Source organism: Zea mays, chromosome 1 (assembly GCF_902167145.1).
Source record: "Zea mays cultivar B73 chromosome 1, Zm-B73-REFERENCE-NAM-5.0, whole genome shotgun sequence".
In the NCBI taxonomy this organism is placed as follows: Eukaryota; Viridiplantae; Streptophyta; class Magnoliopsida; order Poales; family Poaceae; genus Zea; species Zea mays.
This window is the reverse complement of record NC_050096.1, coordinates 303,869,426-303,881,625: the sequence shown is the minus strand read 5'-3', so window position 1 is coordinate 303,881,625 and position 12,200 is coordinate 303,869,426.

Below are 12,200 nucleotides of genomic sequence, written 5' to 3'. Positions count from 1 at the left end.
ATTAGATTTTTTTAATTGTCTTCTGATATGATATGAGCGTGTTGTTCGTTCTAGGGACTAAAATTTAATTCATGTCACGTCGGATATTTAAATGTCTACTACGAGTATTAAATATAGTCTAATTATAAAACTAATTATATAGCTAAAAACTAAACAACGAGAAAGATTTATTAAAATACTAACTAATCTATTATTAGCAGATGTTTATTGTGGCATCATATAAGTGAACTATGGACTAATTAGGTTTAATAGGTTCGTCTTATGTAGCATTACATAAGTGAACCATTATACTATATTTAATACTTTTAACTAGCATGCAAATATCCAATTTGACATGGACTAAAATTTAGTGAGAGAAACCAAACGTATAGTCAAGCGAACTAAACACCCCTAATCTACTTCCTTAAAACTTGACCCCTTCTGAAGCTCTGTCCGCGTTCCGCGGGTTTCCAGCCATCACCATGTCGACGCGTGGCCAAGTTGATCGCGGACTCGAAGCATTCATCCAATAGAGTTGTGAGCGTCTGAACAGTTCCGTGTTCTCCACCTCTCTCCCACACCGCCCCTCTTCTCCTGTGCTCAGCTGCCATGAGCACGCTCTAGGGCTCCTCTTCCGCCCGCTCCTTTTGCCACTGCCCCTGCCGCCGCCAGTCCCTCTCCTCCACCTCCCTCTATTTCCCCCACGGCCACCACGAGCCCCGCCTTCGTGCATTGGTCCCGGTCGCGCAGTGAGGAGGTGGAGCACTGCGAACATGTGGCCGAAACAAAGACCCACCGCCGCCGGGGATGGCCCAGACGCCGCCACGATCCGGGGAGCGAGGATGAGGAGCCTGAGGAGATGGAGCCGCAGGCGGAGGATCCTTGCGAGGAGGAGAACACGGAGGCGGTGCCCGTAGTTGTAGGGGAACCGGTCAAGATCACTAGCAAAGGGGAAGAAGCAGAAGAAGCACTATGCTTCCTTTGAGTACCACTCCAACCGTTTCGAGCTGGTAAGCCTCCTTCTCCTCTGTTTCTCGCTTCCAGATTTTTGCTCTCTTGGGATTTTTGTATACTAATATAACAAAACTGCGACAAACTCAATGATGGGCACAAAAGAGGTATGCACAATCTCATTCCAGGATCAACGGCTCATCAATGTTTTTATCAACACTGCACACATTGTAAGGAATTACGATAATATTTTTTTTCCAGCACATGGATTGTCGGGGACCATAATTAGGGGTACCCCAAGACTCCTAAACTCGGCTGGTAATCACCATCAGCACGAGTTGCAGAGCCTGATGGGCGCAATTCAGGTCAAGGCTCCGTCCACTCAAGGGACGCGATCTTGCCTCGCCCGAGCCCAGCCTCGGGCAGGAACAGTAGACCAGGGCGGATTCACGCCTCGCCCGAGGGCCTCCTCAAGCAACGGGCGCACCCTCGACTCGCCCGAGGCCCAGCTCGGGCAGGCTTCGCAGTGAAGCAACCTTGGCCAGATCGCCTCGCCAACCGATCGTATCGCAGGAGCATTCTCCGCCTCGCCCGACCCCAGGGCTCGACCCCCGCCTCGGCCTCGGAAGATGGACTCCGCCTCGCCCGACCCCAGGGCTCGGCCTCGACCTCGAAAGGTGGTCTCCGCATCGCCCGACCCCAGGGCCCGCCCTCGACCTCGACCTCGTGTGGAATCGTGTCCTCGCCCGACCCCGGCCTCGGCCTCAGGAGGAGTCTCCGCCTCGCCCGACCTTGGGCTCGGACCGACCACGCCACAGGGGGATCATCATTACCCTACCCCTAGCTAGCTCAGACTACGGGGAACAAGACCGGCGTCCCATCTGGCTCGCCCTGGTAAACAAGTAATGATGGCACCCCGCGTGCGCCCATGACGACGGCGGCTCTCAGCCACCTACGGAAGCAAGGAGACGTCAGCAAGGTCCCGGCAGCCCCGACAGTTGTGTTTCTACAGGGCTCAAACGCTCCTCTAACGGCCATGACATCGCATGCACAGGGCTCTAGCACTTCTCCGACAGCCACGTTGGCATGTACATAGGGCTCTGGCTCCTCTCTGCCGGACACGTTAGCATATTGCTACACCCCCCATTGTACACCTGGACCCTCTCCTTACATCTATAAAAGGAATGTCCATGGCTCTCGTACGAAGGAGGCAGCCGCGCGGGAGGACGGGCTGACGAACAGGCTCTCTCTCTCCCTCGCGAACACTTGCAACCCCCTACTGCAAGCGCATCCGCCCTGGCCGCAGGATAACATGAGCCGCGGTTCTCTTTCCCCCCCTTGTGTTCCATCTCGCGCCGACCCATCTGGGCTGGGACACGCAGCGACAATTTACTCGTCGGTCCAGGGACCCCCGGGGTTGAAACGCCGACAATTGGCGCGCCAGGTAGGGGCCTGCTGCATGTTGACGAACAGCTTCCCGTCGAGCTCCAGATGGGTAGTCTCCATCAACCTCTTCAGCCCGGGACGCTGCTCTGTTTCGGGAGTCTCGAGTTCATGTCCCTCGATGGCAGCTACGACATGGTACTCCTTCCTCCGATTGCTCCGATGATGGCCACAGCCTTGACAACGAGGGCTGTGGCCCAAGTCGCGAATGTTTCCACGTCGATCTAGGGGGTCACAACGAAGGCAACCACCTTGGTATGCCGGAGGACGACGATCCCCCTAGGCCTGTGCCTCGCGTTGACATCCTTCGGGAGCTAGTTGTGGTCCCAGTCCCTGCGGGGGGTCAGGACACACAGCTCGAGCAAATCCGCGAGATGCAGGCCAAGCTCGACGAGGAGGCAGGACAACTTGTGCAGCTCCGGCAAAACATCGGGCAGGAGTGGGCAGGCCGAGCACTAGCCGGAGAAGCGCGTCATCAGGCCCAGGACGTCCAGCACCGCATCGCTGGCCAGGGCAAGGCTGCCCCCGGCTTCCAGTGGGGTCGGCCAGAACCTGGCTGCAGCAGCAATACTACTCCGAACGATGCCGGAGCCATCCACCACCGAGAGGCGGCGTATCTAGGGAGAACTCAAGAATCTCCTGGAGGATGTCACGGTCCGACGAGCCGAGAGCTCTGCCTCCCGAAGGCAAGGGTACCCCCCGGAGCATCGCGCCGCGACTTCCCGATTCATGCGGGAAGCCTCGGTCCACACCGAGCGCACGCGGGACGCAACGTCTGCAGCCCCGGGTCGCCTCGGCAACGAGCACCACCGCCGCGACCGTCGAGCCCACCTCGACGAGAAGGTGCGCCGAGGCTACCACCCCAGGCGTGGGGGACGCTACGACAGTGGTGAGGATCGGAGCCCCTCACTCGAACCACCCAGTCCGCAAGCTTTCAGCCGGGCCATACGACGGGCGTCGTTCCCGACCCGTTTCCAAGCCCCGACTACCATCACCAAGTACTCGGAGGAAACAAGGCCGGAACTGTGGCTTGCGGATTACCGGCTGGCCTCCCAGCTGGGTGGAACGGACGATGACAACCTCATCATCCGCAACCTCCCCCTATTCCTCTCCGACGCCGCCCGAGCCAAGCTGGAGCATCTGCCTCCTGCGCAGATCTCCAACTGGGACGATCTGGTCAAAGCCTTCGCTGGAAACTTCTAGGGCACATACGTGCGCCCTGGGAACTCCTGGGATCTCCGAAGCTGCCGCCAGCAGCCAGGGGAATCCCTGCGGGACTACATCCGGTGGTTTTCGAAGCAGCGCACCAAGCTGTCCAACATCACCGACTCAGATGTCATCGGCGCGTTCCTCGCCGGCACCACTTGCCGCGACCTGGTGAGCAAGCTGGGTCGCAAGACTCCCACCAGGGCGAGCGAGCTGATGGACATCGCCACCAAGTTCGCCTCTGGTCAGGAGGCGGTCGAGGCCATCTTCTGGAAGGACAAGCAGCCTCAGGGACGCCAGCAGGAAGACGTCCCCGAGGCGTCCGCTCAGCGCGACACGAAGAAGAAGGGCAAAAAGAAGTCGCAGGCGAAACGCGACGCCGCCGAAGCAGATCTTGTCGCCGCCGCCGAGCACAGGAACCCTCGGAAGCCTCCCGGAGGGGCCAACCTGTTCGACAAGATGCTCAAGGAGTCGTGCCCCTATCATCAGGGTCCCGTCAAGCACATCCTTGAGGAGTGCGTCATGCTTCGGCGCTACTTCCATAAGGTCGGGCCCCAGCGGAAGGTGGCAAAGGCCATGACAACGACAAGAAGGAGGGCAACAAGGCGGAGGAGTTCCCCGAGGTCCACGACTGCTTCATGATCTATGGTGGGCAAGTGGCGAACGCCTCGGCTCGGCACCGCAAGCAGGAGCGCCGGGAGGTCTGCTCGGTGAAGGTGGCGGTGCCAGTCTATCTAGACTGGTTCGACAAGTCCATCACCTTCGACCAAGACGACCACCCCGACCACGTGCCGAGCCCAAGAAAGTACCCGCTCATTGTCGATCCCGTCATCGGCAACGTCATGCTCACCAAGGTCCTCATGGACAGAGGCAGCAGCCTCAACATCATCTACGCCGAGACCTTCGGGCTCTTGTAGATCAATCTGTCCACGATCCGGGCCGGTGCGGTGCCCTTTCACGGGATCATCCCCGGGAAGCGCGCCCAGCCCCTTGGACAACTCGATCTACCCGTCTGCTTCGGGACTCCCTCCAACTTCCGAAAGGAAACCCTCACGTTCGAGGTGGTCGGGTTCCGAGGAACCTACCACGCAGTACTGGGGAGACCATGCTACGCCAAGTTCATGGTCGTCCCCAACTACACCTACCTCAAGCTCAAGATGTCGGGCCCCAACGGGGTCATCACCGTCGGATCCACATACCGACACGCGTACGAATGCGACGTGGAGTGCGTGGAGTACGCTGAGGCCCTCGCCGAGTCCGAGGCCCTCATCGCCGACCTGGAGAGCCTCTCCAAGGAGGTGCCAGATGCGAAGTGCCACGCCAGCAACTTCGAGCCAGCAGAGGCGATTAAGTCCGTCCCTCTCGACCCCAGCAACGACGCCTCCAAGCAAGTCCGGATCGGCTCTGAGCTCGACCCCAAATAGGAAGCAGTACTCATCGACTTTCTCCGCGCGAACGCCGAGGTTTTTGCGTGGAGTCCCTCAGACATGCCTGGCATACCAAGGGATGTCGCCGAGCACTCGCTGGATATCCGAGCTGGAGCCTGACCCGTGAAGCAGCCTCTACGCTGATTCGACGAAGAAAAGCGCAGAGCCATAGGCGAGGAGATCCACAAGCTGATGGTTGCAGGGTTCATCAAAGAGGTATTCCATCCTGAATGACTAGCCAACCCTGTGCTTGTGAAAAAGAAAGGTGGGAAATGTAGGATGTGTGTAGACTGCACCGGTCTAAACAAAGCATGTTCGAAGGTTCCCTACCCTCTGCCTCGCATCGATCAAATCGTGGATTCCACTGTTGGGTGCGAAACCCTGTCATTCCTCGATGCCTACTCAGGGTATCACCAAATCAGGATGAAAGAGTCCGACCAGCTCGCGACTTCTTTCATCACACCTTTTGGCATGTACTGCTATATTACTATGCCATTTGGTTTGAGGAATGCAGGTGCGACATACCAAAGGTGCATGAACCACGTGTTCGGAGAGCACATTGGCCGAACGGTCGAGGCTTACGTCGATGACATCATAGTCAAGACGAGGAAAGTCTCTGACCTCCTCTTTGACCTTGAAACGACATTCAAGTGTCTGAGAGCGAAGGGCGTAAAACTCAATCCCGAGAAGTGTGTCTTTGAAGTCCCCTGAGGCATGCTCCTGGGGTTCATCGTCTCCGAGCGGGGCATCGAGGCCAACCCGAAGAAAATCGCGGCCATCACCAACATGGGGCCTATCAAGGACTTGAAAGGAGTACAGAGGGTCATGGGATGCCTTGCGGCCCTGAGCCGCTTCATCTCGTGCCTCGGCGAAAGAGGCCTACTCTTGTACCGCCTCTTAAGGAAGACCGAGCGCTTCACTTGGACCCCCGAGGCCGAGGAAGCCCTCGGGAACTTAAAGGCGCTCCTTACAAGCGCGCCCATCCTGGTACCCCCCGCTGCGGGAGAAGCCCTCTTGATCTACGTAGCCGCAACCACTCAGGTGGTCAGCGTCGCGATCGTGGTCGAGAGACGAGAAGAAGGGCATGCATTGCTCGTCCAGAGGCCGGTCTACTTCATCAGCGAAGTGCTATCCGAGACCAAGATCTGCTACTCGCAAATTCAGAAGCTACTGTACGCGGTAATTCTGACGTGGCGAAAGTTGTGACACTACTTCGAGTCTCATCTAGTGACTATGGTGTCATCCTTCCCCTTGGGGAGATCATCTAGTGCCGAGAGGCCTCGGGTAGGATTGCAAAGTGGGCAGTGGAGATCATGGGCGAGACAATCTCGTTCGCTCCTCGGAAGGCCATCAAGTCCCAAGTCTTGGCAGACTTTGTGGCTGAATGGGTCGACACCCAGCTTCCAGCAGCTCCGATCCAACCGGAACTCTGGACCATGTATTTCGACGGGTCGCTGATGAAAACAGGAGCGGGTGCGGGCCTGCTCTTCATCTCACCCCTTGGGAAGCACCTCCGCTACGTGTTGCGCCTCCATTTCCCGGTGTCAAACAACGTGGCCGAGTACGAGGCTCTGGTTAACGGGTTGCGCATCGCCATCGAGCTAGGGGTTCGGCGCCTCGACGCTCGTGGCGACTCGTAGCTTGTCATCGACCAAGTCATGAAGAACTCCCACTGTCGCGACCCGAAGATGGAGGCCTACTGCGACGAGGTTCGGCGCCTGGAAGACAAGTTCTACGGGCTCGAGCTCAACCACGTCGCTCGACGGTACAACAAGACTGCGGATGAGCTGGCTAAGATAGCCTCGGGGCGGACGATGGTTTCCCCGGATGTCTTCTCCCGAGACCTACATCAACCCTCCGTCAAGACCGACAACACGCCCGAGCCCGGGGAGGCCTCGGCCCAGCCCGAGGCACCCTCGGCCGCTGAGGGTGAGGCATTGCGCGTCAAGGAAGAGCGGAATGGGGTCATGCCTAATCGAAACTGGCAGACCCCGTACCTGCAATATCTCCACCGAGGAGAGCTAGCCCTCGACAGAGCCGAAGCTCGACGACTGGCGCGGCGCGCCAAGTCGTTCGTCTTGCTGGGTGACGAAAAGGAGCTCTACCACCGCAGCCCCTCAGGCATCCTCCAGCGATGCATATCCATTGCCGAAGGTCAGGAGCTATTACAAGAAATACACTCGGGGGCTTACGGTCATCACGCAGCACCTCGAGCCCTCGTTGGAAACGCCTTCCGACAAGGTTTCTACTGGCCGACCGCGGTGGCCGACGCCACTAGAATTGTGCGCTCCTGCCAGGGGTGTCAATTCTACGCAAGACAGACATACATGCCCGCTTAGGCCCTGCAGACGATACCCATCACCTGGTCGTTTGCTGTGTGGGGTCTGGACCTCGTCAGTCCCTTGCAGAAGGCACCCGGGGGCTTCACGCACCTGCTGGTCGCTATCGACAAATTCTCCAAGTGGATCGAGGTCCGACCCCTAAACAGCATCAGGTCCGAGCAGGCGGTGGAGTTCTTCACCAACATCATCCATCGCTTTTGGGTCCCGAACTTCATCATCACCGACAACAGCACCCAGTTCACTGGCAGGAAGTTCCTGGACTTCTGTGAGGACCACCACATCCGTGTGGACTGGGCCGCCGTAGCTCACCCCATGACGAATGGGCAGGTGGAGCGTGCCAACAGCATGATTCTGCAGGGACTTAAGCCGAGGATCTACAACGACCTCAACAAGTTCGGCAAGCGATGGATGAAGGAACTCCCCTCGGTGGTCTGGAGTCTGAGGACGACGCCAAGTCGAGCCACGGGCTTTACGCTGTTTTTTCTAGTCTATGGGACCGGGGCTATCTTGCCCATAGACTTAGAATACAGTTCCACGAGGACAAGGGCGTATGACGACCGAAACAACCAGACCAGCCGAGAAGACTCACTGGACCAGCTAGAAGAGGCTCGGGACATGGCCTTACTACACTCGGCGCGGTATCAGCAGTCTCTGCGACGCTACCATGCCTGAGGGGTTCGGTCCCGAGACCTCCAGGTGGGGGACTTGGTAATTCGGCTGCGGCAAGACGCCCGAGGGCGCCACAAGCTCACTCCTCCCTGGGAAGGGTCGTTCATCATCACCAAGATTTTGAAGCTCGGGACATACAAGCTGGCAAACAGTCAAGGCGAGGTCTACAACAACGCTTGGAACATCCGACAGCTACGTCGCTTTTACCCTTAAGATGTTTTCAAGTCATTCATATACCTCGTTCTCTTTACATACACAAATAGAGTCTAACCGTCAAGGAAGGGTCAGCCTTGCCTCGGCAAAGCTCGACCCTCCCTCGGGGGCTAGAAGGGGGGAACCCCCTCTGCGTCAAAATTTTCCTCGGAAAAAGTCTTTCTGCCAGAACATCTTTCGCGCTTTTCGACTACTTCGATAGCGGGATCCTGAAAACGACGGAGTACACGTAAGCGGCAAGGCCGACCGAGCCGAGGGACTCCTACGCCTCTGGGATACGGATACCTCACTCATCACCTTCTGCGATAAGTAACTCATGCTCGGATAAGCGATTCTGCTGACCGAACAAGTCTTAACGCACGAAAACTTTTCTGCCAGAACGATTTTTCGTGCCTTCTTGACTATATCGATAACAGAATCATGCGGACGAGTAAGAGTACACGTAAGCGGTGAGGCGGACCGAGCCGAGGGACTCCTACGCCTCCGGGATACGGATACCTCACTCATCACCTTCCGTGATAAGTAACTCTCGCTCGGATAAGTGATTCTGCTACCGACAAACAAGTCCTGATACTCGAAATAAGAGGAAAAGAAACACAGCTTTATAACACGACAATGATATGTTTGGGCCTCGGCGGCCGCAAAAGACATACGCATGCTACAGACAAACTGTTCCTGCAGGTTCAGACATCAATAGAGGGAACAACAGCACCCTCGGCGTTGTTTCCACCTTCGGCGGGATCTGGCCCGGCCTCGGACGGCGACACGGGCGGAAGGATCTCCACCTCGAAGGAAGATGTCGGTACCGCGCCTGGGCCATCGCCGCCAGGGTCTCCTCCACGGTCCCGGCCCGGGCAAACACCTCGACCGGCCGCTCCATAGCCTCAACCAGCTGTCCCCCGAGGACATCAGCCCGGCTCACAGCCTCGGCAACATAACTCCGAAGATGGTCTCACTCACGGATGACCCGGCCAGGCTTCGGTCGCCGCTGCTGCACCTCCTCGGCCTGCGAAGCCACCTGCTCCTGGGCCGACGAAGCCCCTTTTCGAGCCGACTCCGCCTCTGTCCATGCTGACACCGCTGTATCTGGCTCCGGCTCATCGCAGAGCAGCTGAGGGTTCCTTAACTGAGCAAGAGAAGCCTTGAGTGGCAAGGCCGACCGAGCCGAGGGACTCCTACGCCTCCGGGATACGGATACCTCACTCGTCACCTTCCGCGCAAAGCAACTCACACTCGGTTAAGCGGTTCAGCTAGTCGACAGGCGAGTCCCAATGCTCGAAATAAGGGGAACACACGGCTTCACGCCCAAATACACAGATGTTCAGGCCCCGACAGCCGCAATGAACATACACCGCCACTTGCGCCAATACCACACTTTCTCGACTGCGGAACCGGTGCCGCGACTCGAGGCGACCCTGTGCATGACCCAACAGTGCCAACCAAGCACATCGGTCATAGGTCAGTCAGCCGCGGGAGAAGGCGCGACGGTCGATATGGCCAAAAGTGGGCCAGCAGTAATGGCGGCAGCAGGCGGGCGGAGGCAGCAGTCAAATCGTCTGCAGGCTCACGTCCCCTCCTGGAGCAGCAGGGGAGCCCTCTCCCACGACGTGAAGACGATGCGCCCATGATCCGTCCCTTGACCGGCTCGCGCAACGGCTGCCCCGTGAACCACACATCCCGTCGCATTAACTTCGCGGCAGGGCAGGCGACACCTTTGGCAGGTGAAGCGGGCGACATTTCACCTCCGCCATGATGACCACGTCAAAAAAGGTGCGCCACATCATTTAAATTTGTATCCTTTTCTCCTTCCCCTTTCTCTCTTTTGCTACAGGGACTGGGAAAGGGGATACTCCGAAAGGGATCCTTCTCCGCGAAGGAAGCGGGCCCTGAGCCCTCCTACTGATCAGGGGTTCGAAGGCTGGCCCCTCGGAAGGGTTCGACAGCCGCCCCAGAGCACTCGGGCTTTAGGCTCATTACTGATCAGAGGTTCGAAGGCTGGCCCCTCGGAAGGGTTCGACAGCCACCTCAGACCACTCGGGCTCTGCGCCCACTACTGATCAGGGGTTCGAAGGCTGGCCCCCCGAAGGGTTCGACAGCCGCCCCAGAACGCGCAGAGCGAGGGATGACTCTGGGTACGTCCGATACATGGCCGAGGCTCGGGCTACGCTCCCGAGGTACCATAGGACATTTCCGAGACCGGTAGGAGCGATTCTGTAATGGAATCCCATCAGAGGGAGGCATCAAGCCCTCGGACCCTATCAAACGGGACCGGGTCCAGCAAATCACCTGCAGTTACTTTTGGAGCGCGTCTCTGGGCCACTAGCCGACCCTTATCGAACGAGGCACGAGCGTCCACTCGAATCACCCGTTAGCAACTCACTGGAGACACCATGTTCGGCGCCCTCCGAGGGCAACATGGCGCTTTCCCCCTCCTCCTTGCGGAAAGGCAACGAAGGGGCGTATGATAAAAGCCGAGTCAGTTCTTGATCATCCTCTCGCTCTGTGCAGAGGCTCAGGGGCTGCTCTCGCAAACCTGGCTCTGGCCAAACCGTTGACAGCGTCAACAAACCAGCCCGAGAACTCGGAACCTGACCATGCACCCGGGCTACGATCAGATCGCATGAGGGAATAACCAGACCGACCAAGGCATCGCGAAAGGCATTAAGACCTCGGAGGAGTCAAACCACTCCTCCGAGGCCTCGGGGGCTACACCCGGCGGGTGCGCTCGTGCGCACCCATCGGAACAAAATGTAACCGAGAAAGGCTGGTCCCCTTGCAAAAAAGTGTGACAAAGCCTCCAAGCGAGTACCAACACTCCCTTTGAGGCTCAGGGGCTACTGTCGGGGACCATAATTAGGGGTACCCCCAAGACTCCTAAACTCGGCTGGTAATCACCATCAGCACGAGCTGCAGAGCCTGATGGGCGCAATTCAGGTCAAGGCTCCGTCCACTCAAGGGACGCGATCTCGCCTCGCCCGAGCCCAGCCTCGGGCAAGAACAGTAGACCAGGGCGGATTCACGCCTCGCCCGAGGGCCTCCTCAAGCAACGGGCGCACCCTCGACTCGCCCGAGGCCCAGCTCGGGCAGGCTTCGCAGTGAAGCAACCTTGGCCAGATCGCCTCGCCAACCGATCGTATCGCAGGAGCATTCAATGCAAGGATCGCCTGACACCTTATCCTGACGCGCGTTCCTCAGTCGGCAGGGCCGAAGTGACCGCAGTCACTTCGCCCCTCCACTGACTAACCTGACAGGAAAACAGCGCGGCCTACCCCGCTCTGACTGATGTGCCACCCGCTAGGGTGAGGCTGACAACAGCTAAGTCCCGCCTCATGCGCCACAGGAAGCTCCGCCTCGCTCGACCTTGGGCCTCGGCCTCGGGAGAAGTCTCTGCCTCGCCCGACCCCAGGGCTCGGCCTCGGAAGATGGACTCCGCCTCGCCCGACCCTAGGGCTTGGCCCCCGCCTCGGCCTCGGAAGATGGACTCCTCGCCTGACCCCAGGGCTCGGCCTCGACCTCGAAAGGTGGTCTCCGCATCGCCCGACCCCAGGGCCCGGCCTCAACCTCGACCTCGGGCGGAATCGCGTCCTCGCCCAACCCCGGCCTCGGCCTTAGGAGGAGTCTCCGCCTCGCCCGACCTTGGGCTCGGACCGACCATGCCACAGGGGGGATCATCATTACCCTACCCCTAGCTAGCTCAGGCTACTGGGAACAAGACCGCCGTCCCATCTGGCTCGCCCCGGTAAACAAGTAATGATGGCACCCCGCGTGCGCCCATGACGACGGCGGCTCTCAGCCCCCTACGGAAGCAAGGAGACGTCAGCAAGGTCCCGGCAGCCCCGACAGCTGTGCTTCTACAGGGCTCAAACGCTCCTCCGACGGCCACGACATCGCATGCACAGGGCTCTAGCACTTCTCCGACAGCCACGTTGGCATGTACATAGGGCTCTGGCTCCTATCTGCCGGACACGTT